Below are 15154 nucleotides of genomic sequence, written 5' to 3' on the forward strand. Positions count from 1 at the left end.
AGGAATAGTTTAGTTGTTTTCTATGAATTTTTCATTAACACTTTCTTGTAAGATCAAAAAAGTGCCAGCATAAGAACTTGGAGGACAGCTGTATGTTTTCTATTGCTGTATAAGAAGTCACCACAAATTCAGCAGTTTAAAGCAACATCCATGTATTATTTTGCAGTTCTGTGGGTCAGAAATCCATGCAGAGCTTGATTGGGGTTCTTTCTTCAGGATTTCACAAAGCTGAAATCAAGGTGTCAAACGAGGCTCTGGATCCTCTCAAACTCATATGGCAAAATTCATTTCCCTGCAGGTATTGAACTTGTAGGCCTTCAAGGCCAACAGGAGAGATCATCCTTATCTCCCACTTCCAGACTCCCTCTCAAGAGCTCACCTGACTAGGTTAGGCCTAATCAAAATATTCTCCCTCTGATTAATCCAACTGATTACAGATCTTAAATAAACTTGCAGTAATACCTTTGCCAGAGGGAGATAAGAGTGATGTCCTTGAATACGCACAGGTCCAGCCCATTCTCAAGAAGCGCGTGCAACAATTCTGTGATTCCCACATGTGGTGGGAATCAGAATTCTGCCTACCACAGTGACTTTTAGTGGCTTGGAATAAAATCCTGAAGACAACAATGAAGCACTCTTAGGAAATGCTGCATTACCAGTATTATTGGTGGGCCAAGAATAATTCTGTACAGAAAATAACCTGCATATCCATGAGCCAAAAAGAAATCCACCAATATATGTTAAAATTAATGGACTAAAGTCTAAGCAGAAAACGTTATTTGTTTAGTCTCTGCATTCGTTTTCTGGAGTTGCCACAACAAGTTACCGCAAACTGGATGGCTTAAAACAAATGTATTCATTCTGTCGCAGTTCTGGAGGCTGGAAGTCTGAAGCCAAAGTGTTGGCAAGGTGGGTTCTTTCTGGAGGTAGGATGGCTTCCATCCCCTCTTCTAGCTCCTGGCCATTCTTGGCATGCCTGCCTCAGTCTTCACCTAGTGTTCTCCCTGTAGGTCTCTTGTCTGAATCTCCCTCTTCTGAGGACACTGGTCACCAGATTATGGTCTACCCTGATCCAGCATGACTTCGCTCTAACTTGCTTACATCTGAAAAGACCCTATTTCCAAAGAACGCCACAAATCTGAGGTTCTGAGTAGATGTGAATTTTGAGAAGACACTATTCAAACAAGTATGGTCCCGAAGTATCCCCCAAATAGTAATTATAAAGGGAAAAATAGTAATTTTATTATGAAGAATCCTGGCAGACATCATTGCATCCAGCTGATTAAGGTAATGTGACCAAAACAAAAAGGGTTTCTGTGGAAAATAACCTCATGTGGTGATATGATCCTAAATTCCTAACTGGGCATGTCATGGTGGGCAGTCACACCTCAGGCACATAGCTTCTTTAGTAAAAGGCCTATCTTTGCCTTAAGCAAGACATGTCCATTATTTCTGTGCACCTAGGCTAACATGCCATTGAAATGCCCCATTTCAGACCCTTCCTTCTAAAGCATAACACCCTCAAGAGAGCACATAATCTTAACTATCCAGTAATCAAATCCCCGCCTTGCTTTCTCCCACCTTCATGTAACCCTTACGATCCCTAATTTCAAGTACATAAAAGAAGCTGCACACTCATTCTGTCTGTTGAGATCTTGCTTCCAGGCACATCCTCTGTTTGACTTAAATTTTTATAAGCTGTACAGGTTTAGACATTCTTATGTCAACAGTAAACAATAGGACATTTCAACATATACCCCTGGAGGATGCAATGAGTAGGGTATATCACCTCTGTAATATTCTTTCAAATAGTGCATAACCTCCATCTAATCAAGGGAAACATCAGACAAAAACAAATTGAGGGACGTTTACAAAACATCTCACTAATACTGTTCCAAAGCTTCCAGGTCATGAAAGACAAGGAAAGACTGAGGAATTGTAGGAGGGAGGAGGCTAAGGAGAGTAGGATCCTGGGTTTGACTCTGGGAGAAATGGGTATTAGAAAACTAGTGAAACCTGAATATACATTGTACTTCAGTTAATATTGTGTCAAGGTTAATTTTCTAGTTTTGAAAATTGTTCTATGGTTAGGTAAGATTAACATAGGAAACTGGGTCAATGGTTTATGGGAAATTTCCGTACTGTTTTTCCAATTCTTTTGTAAGTAACATTATCTCAAATATGCATTCCCCAATTAATGAGGCTGAACATAACTTCAAATGTTTATTTGTACAGGTTTTTTAAATATAGACATTTAAGTCATTCCTTCTTTTTTCCTTTTCTTGAACTTACGTACTAATTTAATATATATCCATGATACTAATACGTTGTCAGTTTTATATTTTGCAAATATATATTCTTCTAATCTGTTGACTTATTTTGGAGTTGCCTCTTAGTGGAATTTTTAAAATATGGTCAAATTTATTAAAATATTCAGAAGAGTTGGGCTTTGCAAAGAAATTATAGGAATACCCTAACCAACTTACTTTGATTTTTTTTTTTTAATTTATACACAAGAGAGTGACACATAAAAAGTCCAGGTCTAATAAATTCAAAAGAACTCTTAATAAATATAAAAATTCTAAGTAATAAAAATGTCATTAAAAATGTCAACATTTTCTTTAAGTCTTTGTCATTTTTCTTTTTTCTTTATTGTTTATGCTACTACAGTTGTCCCAATTTCCCCCAACATATTTTCTCCTTGTGGTACATAATGTTTCATACAATCAATACTGTTTTAGATTTAATTAAGTCTAATTCATTTAATGAATATTTATTAAGCACTTATTTTGTCAGTCACTGACCTAGATGTACAGGGTACAATGATGAACCAAACAGAACTGAAGCTTATACTAATGTTCAGAAGAAAAGCAATAATTAAATTCATAAATGTGTTAATTTTGGATGGCAATACATGTTATGAAGATAATAAAACAAACTAATGTTTTTTAAAGTGATGGTACTAGTAGGTACTTTAGAAAAGATCTTTGCAAGGAAATAACAGTTGAGCTGAAATCCAACTGAGAAAGTGACAAATACTGTATGTGATGATTTGGGGAAAGAGCATTCCAGGCAAAGGCAACAGTAAATGCAAAGGTTCTGAAGTAGAAACGAACTTGCAATGTTCAAGGAACCAAAAGGGCAGTGGAATTGAATCACAGTGAACCAGGGTTTACAAACCTAGTTAGGACTAGGTCATTTTGGATATTGTAGGCCATGGCAAGAGTTTGGATTTTATTCCAGCTGCAGTTGGTTTTCATGAAGATCTAATTTAAGGTTACCTAAAAATATTCTTTTGCTTCACCCTTCCCTCTGGCTGGTTCCCAGAGCCAAAATCTTATGGTGGTTACTTTTACCACAGCAGCTTAGCAAGTCCAACTGATTCTAACATTAAATGCAATGTTGACATTTTTATAGGGAAGGATTATATAAATCTTTTGCATTCTTATTTAAATTTGAATATTATGTAATCATTATTCTTTCTTATTTATTTATATAATGTATTTTAACTGCTTGGAGGATTGTTAAAGAATAAAAAGTTTTGGACTATCACCTGGGTTGGTGTGGCTCAGTGGATTGCGCATTGGCCTGTGAATCAAAGGGTCACTTGTTTGATTCCCAATCAGGGCACATGCCTGGGTTACAGGCCAGGCCCCCAGTAGGGGATGCTCAAAAGGCAACCACACATTGATGTTTCCCTCTTCCCCTCTCTAAAAATTAAATAAATAAAGTCTTTTTAAAAAAAGGTTTTGGAGTATAAGCTTCTAGGACTAAATTTTAATTACATACCTTTTTTGAAATAATAATTCTTTTGAAAGTTTTTGCTTGAAATTGTTTCCTGTCCTGAAGTCTTGGACATGGATCCTTTTACCATCTACTATTACTATAATTTTGTTTCCTTTAACTTCCCTAAATAGGAAGGACATTATGTTAGAGTAAAAACAGTCCTTAAAATTATAAATGAATATAGCCTTATTTTTTAAAAACCTCTACATTGACCTAATTTTTCTTATGTTACAGAGAACTGACAAAAATCTCGTCCATCACTTCTCAAGAAAACCTTATAAGTGTGTAAAGGATGCTTACTTTTGATTCTCAAACAGATGCCAGAGAAGTGTGTGTATTGAAATTATAGAGTGGAAAAAATAATTTCAATTTCATTGTTGACTTTAGCTTCTCAGAAAGGTTATGCTAAATAACCAAAAATAATATGTGCAATTTTCTGTTCTGATGGTTATTCCTTAATAGACTAAATATCTTTTCCAAATCCATGCCTACCCTGTTGCATTGGAAATGGTTTCCCAGTGAATTCAAAAGTTTCTGCTTTAACTAACTTCAGTTTTTTGCTGTTTTTTTTTTTTTAATGTAAAAAGAACCCCAATCAGCTTGGCTCAGTTGGTTAGGTGATGTTCCACAAAACAAAAGGCTGCAGGTTCCATTCCTGTCAGGGCACAAGCCTCAGTTGTGGGTTCAGTCTCCAGTCCTGGTGCTTGCGAGAAACAACTGATCAAGGTTTCTCTCTCACATTGATGTTTCTCAACCTTTCTCCCTTCCTTCCCCTCTCTCTAAAAAAATAAATAAATAAATTTTAAATGTAAAAAGATAACTATTTTGTTTTTATTCCTCAAAATTAATCTAGGAAAAATTATTGCCTTAAATTATACTGATCTTCTAAAAATAAACTTACCACTAATTATGGGTAGTACCTGTAGAAAGAATAAATCATTTAAACTAGTGATTTACATCAAATCACTCCATCTTTTACTTTCTTTTATGCATTGGAAGATAAAATGTGTGCTTCTGGGTTTATGTATATTTGCATCTTGTTAAATGTAAATTGATACGAAATATGGATCTAAGGGGAATTTAAAGGAAGTTGAGACATTCAGAACAAGGATGATAAAATGGTTATATGGTTTAAGAAGGTCTTTAAGAGCTATAAGTAATGGTAGAAATCTAGACTATTCTTTCTTATTAATAGGAATCATACTTACAGAATATAGTGAGACGATTATTTTTTACATTTACCATTGCTGTGATACTTGAGAATGTATGTTCTTAGGCTGAATTCTACTTTTACCCAGCTCCACATGATCTTGTTTCTAGAGCAAGAGCCCAGAGCAGTTTCTCTGTAATATTAGCTTAGAATATTCAGACTAGATGTATTGCTGGGAAAGGGAGATCTCAGTTTAAGAATTGGACAAGAAGCCCTGGCTGGTGTGGCTCAGTGGCTTGAGTGCCCACCTGTGATCCAAAGGATCCTTGTTTTGATTCCCAGTCAGGGCACATGCCTGGCTTAGGGGCCAGGTCCCCGGTAGGGGAGCCTCAACAGGCAACCACACACATTGATGTTTCCTTTCTCCCTCCCTTCCGCTCGAAAAATAAGTAAGTACAATTTTATTTTAAAAATTGGACAAAAGAAACAAAACAGCTGCTTCAATATGTTGACATTCTGTATCTCCCCAACAGAACATTCCAATTTCTACCCTGTTCAGTGCTATTCATTCAGCAAGATTTTGAGAGATGTCTATGCCAGGCACTGTCAGGAACCACGGATGCAAACATGAAGGTCACAGGCCCTGTGCCAAAGTATCATTAGCTAGTACAGACTAATAATCACAATAGAGTGAGCTATGAAAGCGTTGAAAGTGAAGCAAATATCGATGCCTAGGCAAGTGTGGGAAAGCATCAAACAACAAAGGCAAGTTAGAGGTGGTATCGGATTGGATCAATAGTAACTGAGGTGGAGAGAAAATCTTTGAACGTGAGAATCAGGATACCGCCTCCTCTTAGAACTCAAGATGGTTTGCTCTGATTTCAATCTTTTGGTTACTGATTCAGCCTCTTTGATTACTTGATACACCATGGATAACTAGAAAGGTCAGTTAAAGGGGCCTGTTTCTGTGTTTAATGATTATGCTGCCTTGCTCGTCTGTTGCAAGCAATACAGTTTCTAGGCGACAAAGGTCTCACCTAAGACTTTAACATCACCATGTTAAAACCGTGACCTATACTAATGAAAAGTCCAGTCTAACATAACAGAAAACAAAAGGAAGGTTTGCACTGTGAGGAGAAACTGGGGCTTGGGGGCTTCTGGATCATTGCTGGGAAAACAGAAATCCTTTATATGGTATTGCTGGATATGCCCTCTAAATTATTCGCCCTCAAGGTTTACCCATGTCCATCTGCTTCTACCATATTCCGGTTAGCAAAGATCAGAAACGTCAAAAAGTCACCTGCCACCCCGTCCCGAGAGTCCCAGCCTTGTCAGAAAATACCGAGATTGCTTCCCCCAGTTTATTGGGGCGGAAACGTAGTGGAACGTTGCGACCATATTGGTTAAGCAAAGCTTACCAGCGGGCGTCACTCAGTCCTGGTACGCAAGCGTATTAGGAATACACTCCCCTCCCCTTCCTGTGCACGCGCTTGGAGCCCGCAACTCTCGCGAGAAAAGCGAGATTTATTCCTACGTACCGGGCCGTGCTGCTTATGGCGGCGCTGGAGAGGGGGCGCTGAGCTGTTGGGGTAAGTACGACCCTAGGGTCCAATTGTGGGTAGCTAGAAGCCAGGCTAAGGGCATATGAGAAGACCAAGACTAACGGGAGAAACTTCTAAGTCAAAGTGGGCCCCCCTAAAGCTCCGGGTAGGGAAAATACAACCCTGAATCTCTGCCTCGGGCTTTTACGCCCGATCCTCGTTCAACTGTAGGCCTCACGTCAGGCCGCAGAGTCGAAGCGAGAAGTCAAGGCCAGGCGGCCGCGCGTGGTGGCGGTGGCAGTGACCAAAAGGGAGAGAGGAGCGAAAATGGAGGCTCCGACCGCAGCCAAGATGGAGGCGGGGTGCGGGGCTAGGGCGCGGAGGCTGCTGGGAATTGTAGTCTGACCGCTTCCTCTTCTGCGGTTTGGAGCGGGAAACGGGAACTACAAGTCCCGGCGGGCGGGGCGAGGGGGTGGTGGCGCGGTCCTTTGTGTGAGGCTGAAAGAGCCAGAGGCAGAGGAAAAGGGCCTACCCTAAGTCGACCCTATAGATCCCGGCTGTCACCTGCTTGAGGATCTGACGAGTACCAGAGCGCAGTGCGGCAGTGGCTCCTCCTTTGTGTATGGGCTAAGGCCCCGCTTCATCTCTGCCTAAAGACACCTCTTTTACCCAGCCACGTTTAGCACTGTAGTGCGGCCGAGTTGTCATCCTTATTTCCACTGCACTCTACCTTCCCCTCTTCGCCTCCCCTTCGGCTGATCGAGAAAGGGAACCAGCCCCTAATCCTAGGCACATGGCACTCACTCACCCTTCTAACCTGAGGTTAGGGCGTGCTCTGTGGGAACTTAGTGGAATCCATCCTCCTCACCATCCACTCTAGCTCATATGTTGCAAGAGCCAGCCCCACATTGTGCAATGGTCGGCTTGGCTCCGTCATTGTAGAGTTGGTTTTTTAGAGCTGTGATCGGAGACACTTTCTAGGCCTTTACTATCCGATGTTTTACCAGTACGAAGTCTTAAGAGACACGGTTCTTTTGCTTTAAGGTTTTCCTTTAGAAACATCCAGATGGTTCCTCTCGTTTGGCTCAGAAGTGAGGCAGGGAACGCCACCTAAAACAGCATCCCAATCTGCAAACACGAAAATCGGAACATTGTTGTGCTAGGCAATTTACTTGTTTTGCACCTAAAGTGAGTGAATGTAGTCCTCTTTAAACAGGGTGGAGGGAAAAGGAGAACACTCGAAGACACTGGTAGTTAAATCTGTTTCTTTTGAGAGACTTCGCTTTTTATCAAGACATATGAACTGGCAGCTCTCTTCCAGAGCTACCGGTCTGTAAAATATAGATATTAAGTTACAGTTCTCCTAATATTAGTTATTCTAGGTTAAACGCTGAGTAATTTTCATTTTGGGTTTCTAGAAGGCATGCATTCTCAATACTACATTGGGGGCAATATATCTTGGTGTCCTTTCGATACTAATAAAGGGTATTCTTGGTGTAGTTAAGCAGGGGGCTTATGCACTTGAAAAGGCATACGCCTGAGTCATAAAATCCAGACAAATATTCATCCTTGTTTCTTTTTAGCCCTCGGCCCAAAATAAAATATGATAGTGGTTCGAGTGGAAATGAAAGAGATGGTAGTGTTTGCAGCTGCTCTGGATGTTTACCGTGGAGATGAGTATTTATAGCAGCTGAGTTGAAAAGTAAAGTATTTGAGACATGGAAGATAGGTTTTCTTTTTTTGTAAATAAGTTCTGGCTTAACAAGTATGACCTTTAGAATGTGGTTGAAAATTCTAGTAAATCCTAGCAAATCAAAAATGAGTGTGAAAACGGACATGCAGTCATGGTTTATCCTACTCCTGTTTTCCTCTCCTCCTACCTAAAGACACACTTCGGGGCCATCCAACATTCTTAAAAAATATTTTCTTTTAAATTATGATAAAATGTGCATACAATAACCATGCTAACCTTTTTTTTTTAATGTACAGTTCTGTGGCATTAAGTTTATTCACATTGTGAGAGGCATACTCTTGACAAGGCATTTGAAACATGCAAATGCGTTTGGATAGATTTTTAAGGAGTTGAATTTTGGAGCTGTATTACCAAAAAAAAATTTAAATCTTGTGATCTTGTTAAAGAAACACAAAGAATTGATTTGCTTTTTTAAGCTCTGTCTTTTCCAAAAGCAAGGAAATTACTTGGAAACCTTTGACCCAAATTGTCTTACAGATAACTATAAAACTTGTAGGATTTTTTTCATAATAGTTACAGCTAGAGTTGTAACTATTTTTAAAGATTTAATCGCTGGAATGTCTGCAGTGGTGAAACTTCTGTGGTACGAAGGACTCGTTTTCTTGAATCCAGTCATTTCTTGTTTTTAAATCCTTTCTGCCAAATCGGGAGTTTTTTAAAAATTTCTTTGTCTGATACTAGAATGTTTTCCACTTGAATGTGTGAATACCTAGTTAAAAAACAGATCAATACAAAACTTTTTTTTTTTTTTTAGTTTATACTGCCAAGACTGAGGAATTCTGTTAGACTACATTTTTCATTATGGGTACTAAACTGAATATGGTATTCTCTAGGCAGTATTCTGTTCAGAAGTATTGAATGGTAATTTTATTTTTGGAGCATTTTTGTATAGAGTATGTCCTTTTATTCTGAGGTAAAACATTAGTGTGTGGTTGAAAGTAAACTGATCAGCAGTTTTTCACATTGAACATGTGGGCTATCCACGGGTTTTCAGCTACAGCCAGTACACAGTCAGCTAGTTAATGCACTTCTGCTTCTCAGATGCAAGTACAAACTCTTGCTATGGTCAAGTTTGTTAGGTCTTGCTGGCCTCCTCTTTTCAGTGGAGGTCTTTGCGCAGGGGCCTTATACTTAGTATTGTTTTATTGTTCATGCCAATGCCTTTTCCTCTTACCAGTCTGTGCTTGCTCTGACCAGTGTGGTGGCTACCAGCCTTGACTGGCTGTTTATGCACTTGAACTGTACACAATTCTGAATTGAAATGTGCTGTAATTGTTAAAATAAACGTTAAATTTCAAGGAATGTGAAACTCATTTTTTTAGATTGATTACATGTGGAAAATTATAACATTTTGGATATATTTGCTTAAATAAGATACATAATTTCAACTGAATAGTTTTACCTGTTTCAATTTCAACAAGATTGCTAGAAATCTTTAAGTTACGTGTATATGACTTGCATTATGTTTCTTTTGGGCAGTGCTGGTCTACACTATTACCTAACTTTGTGTCTGAAGCATTTCTTCAGCTTTTCCCACACTGGCATTTGCCCTGTTTCAAAGTATTAGTGTATGTAGAAGCAGTTAAGTGATAGATGGATATATAATTTCTAATAATTTAGTAGCTGGTAAGGTACCTAACAGTGCATCATCATTATTATTAAGCGTGCACAAGAAGATAGTTGGAGCAATTAGATTTTTCTAATATTTCCATTCAACATGGTGATGACAAAAGTTGAAGATGGTTAATTACTTTCCTTAGATGCTGCAGTAAAAGTGAAATAAAACCTGTTAAGCACTTGAGTTATGAAGATTATAGCAAAATGTAATATACTTTAACTTGAGTTAATGCACCAAGAAATGTGAACTATAAAGTTAAAGGCAAGAATATTGTTCATAACAAATCAACAATAGAGAGAACCTTCTCATTCTTGTGCTGCCTGTTTGGGTCTTTTGCCCTTCTCAGAGGAGGAAGGTACTCTGAAAAAAGGTGGGTTAGTTGGTGGGAGACTTTTGTAGACTTTCATTAATATTCTACCCAAGTGTGTGCTTGTACAAACTTTGAGGATAACTTGTGAAAGTGGTAAACTGGGTTATGCGATACATTTTAGATTGATTACTGAGATCACAAATTGTTTTAGTTCAACATTTATTAATTTGGTGCCCACTGTGCTTGGCTTCTGCTAGGCTTTTCAGGTAAAGCAGCAAACTGAAAAGAGCTAGTAAATAACAAAACAGGTGATAATAAATTTAAGACAGGTGAAAGGTGAACTAAGGATTGACTATTTGGCTTTTCAGTTCAAGAAGAGGAATTGGCTTTAACTCCTGTAACAACATGACATAATAGTTGGTAATTAACTAATGGTGATACTGTTTACATATGGAGCAAATGAGAAAGGAGTTGATTACTTAGCAGTCTGGAAGAGGGATCCACATTTAAGTTGTTCCTTAGATTTTTGACTGGTGCTCTGTAAATCACGTGACTTCAGTGCCTGGCTTTTGGAGAGAGAGCTGATGCACTGGCATTCAGAGGGCTCAGGCAAAACTTGTTCGTAACCATCCCTGAGTGTTAGTAATCTTGGCGTGAGTGGATAGCCAATTTTATGAAAATGCCCAACAGATACCTTTATAGTGTTTTTAATAAGTGTTAATTTGATTTAAAAGCATTTAGCTAACCACAGAAATCTCATAGCTGGGAAGATACTAATGAAATGAAATTTAGCCACTCTCAATTATTCATGATAGTTGGTGGGTTTGTTTGAACTTTGATGGCTCCTAACAGGCTTTATTAATGCCCAAGATGGGCTGGCCCTGCAGTACTTCGTGTTTAGATCCTGGAAGTGTCTTGTTTCTGTGTTACTAAGTGACAAACCTGGCAGTTCTTAATATTGTACAACACCCTAGACTGAGTTAATTTAAGTTTTTCAAGATAAGTTGTTTTTCTTGATTCTTTGTCTCAATACATACAACCTTGTTAGTAGTTTGAAATTCTCATCAGTATCATCAGATAGCAGTTCTGAGGTCTTTGGGTTCATAGATAGACCAGTGCTCTAAGTCCATATTTCTAAAAAGAAGAGGTTATTTCTTGATTGGGTAATTAAGACTTTATATTGGGTTGGCCAAAAAGTTTATTTTTTCCAGTATGATGGCTCTAGTAATGCTTAGTTGTCTTTAACTTCATTAAAAACAATTTGGTTAAGATTGTATTGTGACACCTGTCATACCAGCATGCATTAAAAAAAAACTTACCAAATCAGTGATTTCTTGTGTAGCTATTTTAATATTGAAGATGCAAGGAAATTTGCAGCATTTTCTGCATATTTTTTATTTCAAGGAAGATAAAAATGCAACTGAAAAGCAGAAAAAGATTTATGTATGCAGTGTATGGAGAAGGTGCTGTGATTGATCAAATGTGTCAAAAGTGGTTTGTGGAGTTTCTTCGTACTTCTGACATTTTGGCCAAATGATTTTCTGCTGTGGGGCTGTCCTATGCATTGGAAGATGTTTAGCAGCACCCTTGGCCTCTACGCACTAGGAGCCAATAGCAGGAGATAGCTGACATACTCAAAATATCCAAATCAATGAAGTTACTGTGAAAATGAAAAATGTGTCTTTTATTTTATGGGGGGGGACCATACAAACTTTCTGGCCAACCCAGTAGGATAGAGACACTTTGGGTGGTAATTCTTAAATGCTGGTTGCAAGTCAGAGACACCTTGGGGAAGGGGAGTAAAGAACATATACCAACACCTGAGACCTAACCTTAGTGAAGTTAAATTACAATGTCAGGGTGGGGTTTAGGCTTTGATATTTTTTTTTTTTTTTTTTAAGTTACCCAGATGGTGGTTGGGTTGGATATGCAGCCAGAATTAAGAATTTACCATCTAGCCCTGGCCAAGTGGCTCAGTCAGTTAGAACATTATTCTGATATGCCAATGTTGTGGGTTCGATTCCCTAGTCAAGAATCAACCAATGAAGGCATAATAATAAAAATTAAAAAGAAAAAAAACTCCCTATCTAGATTGCTGGAAAAGTCACTGAGGATTTTGGACAAGGAGATGAGATGAAATTGGAGTTTTTAGATCAGTCTGGCACTGTTATTTGATAGAAAAGTGGAAGGGATTGACCTTGGAAGTTAACAGATATGTTAGACACCTGGACTAACATGATTTCATTGAGGACAAAAGATGGATATAGAAGATCTTCAAAGAATATTGATTGAAAAGACTTGCAACATTGGGTGTGAAAGTGGAGAGGGAGGAATCGATCATTATGGAAGTAACCTTACTTGAGGCCAGTTGAATTACTCATTGAGTGGGAACTGGGCATAGGTATACTTTAAAGCTTCCCAGGTGACTTGAAAACCCTACTTCGAAGAATAAGAAGTAGCTAGTCTGGGTAATAGAATGATTTAAAAAAATTGTGACCAAGACAAATGTAATATTTGAAGTAACAATGTAACATCATGGAGTGTTAGATACAGTCACCAAAAAAAATGGCCACAGTGATCCTTGGCAGCACATACACTAAAATCAGAATGATACAGATAAGAGGGAAAGGCCACAAACCAGCTGCTACCCAGATTCCATTTTGCACATGAGAAACTGAAACTTAGATTAAATAATTTAACTTGTTCCTGGAATTTTACTAGTAAGTACCAGTGATTTGAAGTGAGCTCTGCTAGTTTAAGCCATTTGACCACCTCTGACCTCTCCTTATAGTTTTTATTTGTGATGTTTTCCAAATACTCTAGTCATCTTTCCATATATCTAAAACCAAATCTTTTTCTTCTCCCCAGATAAATCATTTTAGTTAACATTTGAGTTTATGCAAAATAATTTTATAGCTAATACAAGACATATGATTCCTAGTTTTATTTAGACATCTATTTCATTTCTTTCCATTTTATCTCATCTTAATTGTTTCTATTCTATAGACATTTCTCATCTATTTATGGCAACAACTCAATGACATTTCTGTTTCCTTCACCCAAAGTCATCTCCCAAAGGATTCAAGACTTAATACTCTTATATCAAGAACTAATACTGTATTTCCTGTTACATCAAGGTGAACAACTTCATAATCTGGCTGCACTATAGCTGTCACAGCACATATCCTGTTTCACCTGAACCCAGCCCTCTGTTCTAGCCAGACCGGCCTATTGATTCCTCTGCAACAAGAAGCCACACTTGTTACACAGTCATTCATGCAATTGACCGCCCTGAAGGCTGGGCATAGAAAATCATGTGAATGGTCCCTGCTCTGAGGGAACTTAAAATTTGGTGGCATATTCAGTCTTGGCTTATGTGATATTTAATGCCTAAAATACCCAGGTGTTTTCTTGCTCTTAAAAATATGTCTATTTCCCCAAATTAACCTCAAATTTTACCTTTTATTAAAAGCCTTCTTTGACTTTGCTCACCGTGTTGCTTCAATGCCCATACAGTGGTGATTAAACAATATACGCACAATATTTCTAGTATGTGACATAGTAGGTACCCAGTTATTAGTTGAGCAAATCAATTTTTGACATTTTGTCCTATATTCTGCTTTTCTCAGCGAGCGTGTAAACTCCCTTAATGGCATGAATTTCTTTTATATTTTTCACAATACTTAACACAGTACTAGCTGTTTATAAAAACCTACTAAATATCAGTATTATACTGTGTAACTTAGAGTTTGAAGGGGGTGTCAACAATGACTAAAATTTCTGGTTTTGAGTGTGCGATGCTAAAGAAGGCATCCACTAGCACGTGAGAGACTGCTCACATAACATCAAATGAATATGCTTCCAAGTTCCCTGTATTACTTGCTTGACCAGTGATTCTAAGTTAATGAAATGAGTTTGTCTCTCTATGCAACTTCTGTCCAGGATCCTTTCATGGAAGTTATACTCAATATCTTCGTTTTTTATTTCTAGTATGAAGTGTAACAGAACAGACTTTACCACCTGAAACTGCTGCTTCAAGTTCAGATCAGGCAAAGAACAAGCCTTGAAACAACCAACAAGACCAAAGAAGAGTACACTTAAGTTGAAGACACAACACTTTATCTGAAACAAGAAGTTTGTGCCTACTCAACAGCTTCGAAAGAGCACTTCCCAACGCTGCTAGTAGTCTTTGCTTTCTTCAGTGCTGTACTGTGAGATTGCCCGGTGCAGCAGCAGTCGTATTCTTCAGTAGCTTGATAGATCATTTTCTCTCGCTCTTTCTTTTTTTTTTTTTTTTAATACTAGCAACTTTCATCCTTTGAAACGTGTGCTGAAAAAGAATACTCAGCAAATACTACTGAAAGTGCAATATTTGATTATCACTGCGAGGTAGGTTTGTAGTTTCCTGTTGGGAATGATCTGTTTATAATTTTGGGTTTCCTAATTATTTGGTCAGATACAAAAATGTTTTTAATTGGTTCTTTTCTAAAAGTATTATGAAAACTGTATCCGCAGCTGTTTAATCTGAAAGTATCAACCCTAGATTATTTTATTTAATTTATTGTCTTTTGTTAGATGAGGGTGATATTAATGGCCTAAACTGAAATTGTTCATGTAAGATTGTATTTATTAGCATTGCTTTATTGGTCTCTTAGAAAAACTCCATCTGTGCTATTTAGAAGTTAGGATTTCAGACTGGAGTGCCCACTATAGCCTTTGATTGGGGCGGGGTGGGGGTTAAAGCAGAGGATAAAGAAAGCCTACAGAGAAGCGATGTCTGAAGGTGAGTGGTACTTCGTTAAAAGGTAAAGTTGGAAAGGTAACAGAGTCAGAGAAGTGAAAACACGCGTGACCAGAGTTGAGCATACAGTTTTGTGGGGTGGGGGACAGGTTCTGAAGGGCCCACTACATTTGACTTTATTCCGTAGGAACGTTGCCAGATGTTTTTAAGCAAGGATTTAATGGATTTTGTATTTCAAAATTGACCTAGCTTAAG

The 15154-nt window shown here is 38.1% G+C and overlaps 1 protein-coding gene across 4 annotated transcripts in view; it reads left to right on the top strand.

Annotated features, from left to right (window-relative positions):
• Positions 1-6425: 6425 nt before the first annotated feature.
• The window catches only part of CSDE1 (cold shock domain containing E1), a 33434-nt gene continuing 24705 nt past the window's right edge, over positions 6426-15154 (top strand). For all 4 annotated transcript variants that reach the window (XM_045816489.1, XM_045816490.1, XM_045816491.1 and 1 more), the window contains exons 1-2: positions 6426-6525; positions 14149-14547. The gene's annotated coding sequence lies outside the window, so the exon portion shown is untranslated. The remainder of the gene's footprint in view (positions 6526-14148; positions 14548-15154) is intronic.

Source organism: Phyllostomus hastatus, unplaced genomic scaffold (assembly GCF_019186645.2).
Source record: "Phyllostomus hastatus isolate PE091 unplaced genomic scaffold, TTU_PhHast_1.1 phas_scaffold_216, whole genome shotgun sequence".
NCBI classification, from domain to species: Eukaryota; Metazoa; Chordata; class Mammalia; order Chiroptera; family Phyllostomidae; genus Phyllostomus; species Phyllostomus hastatus.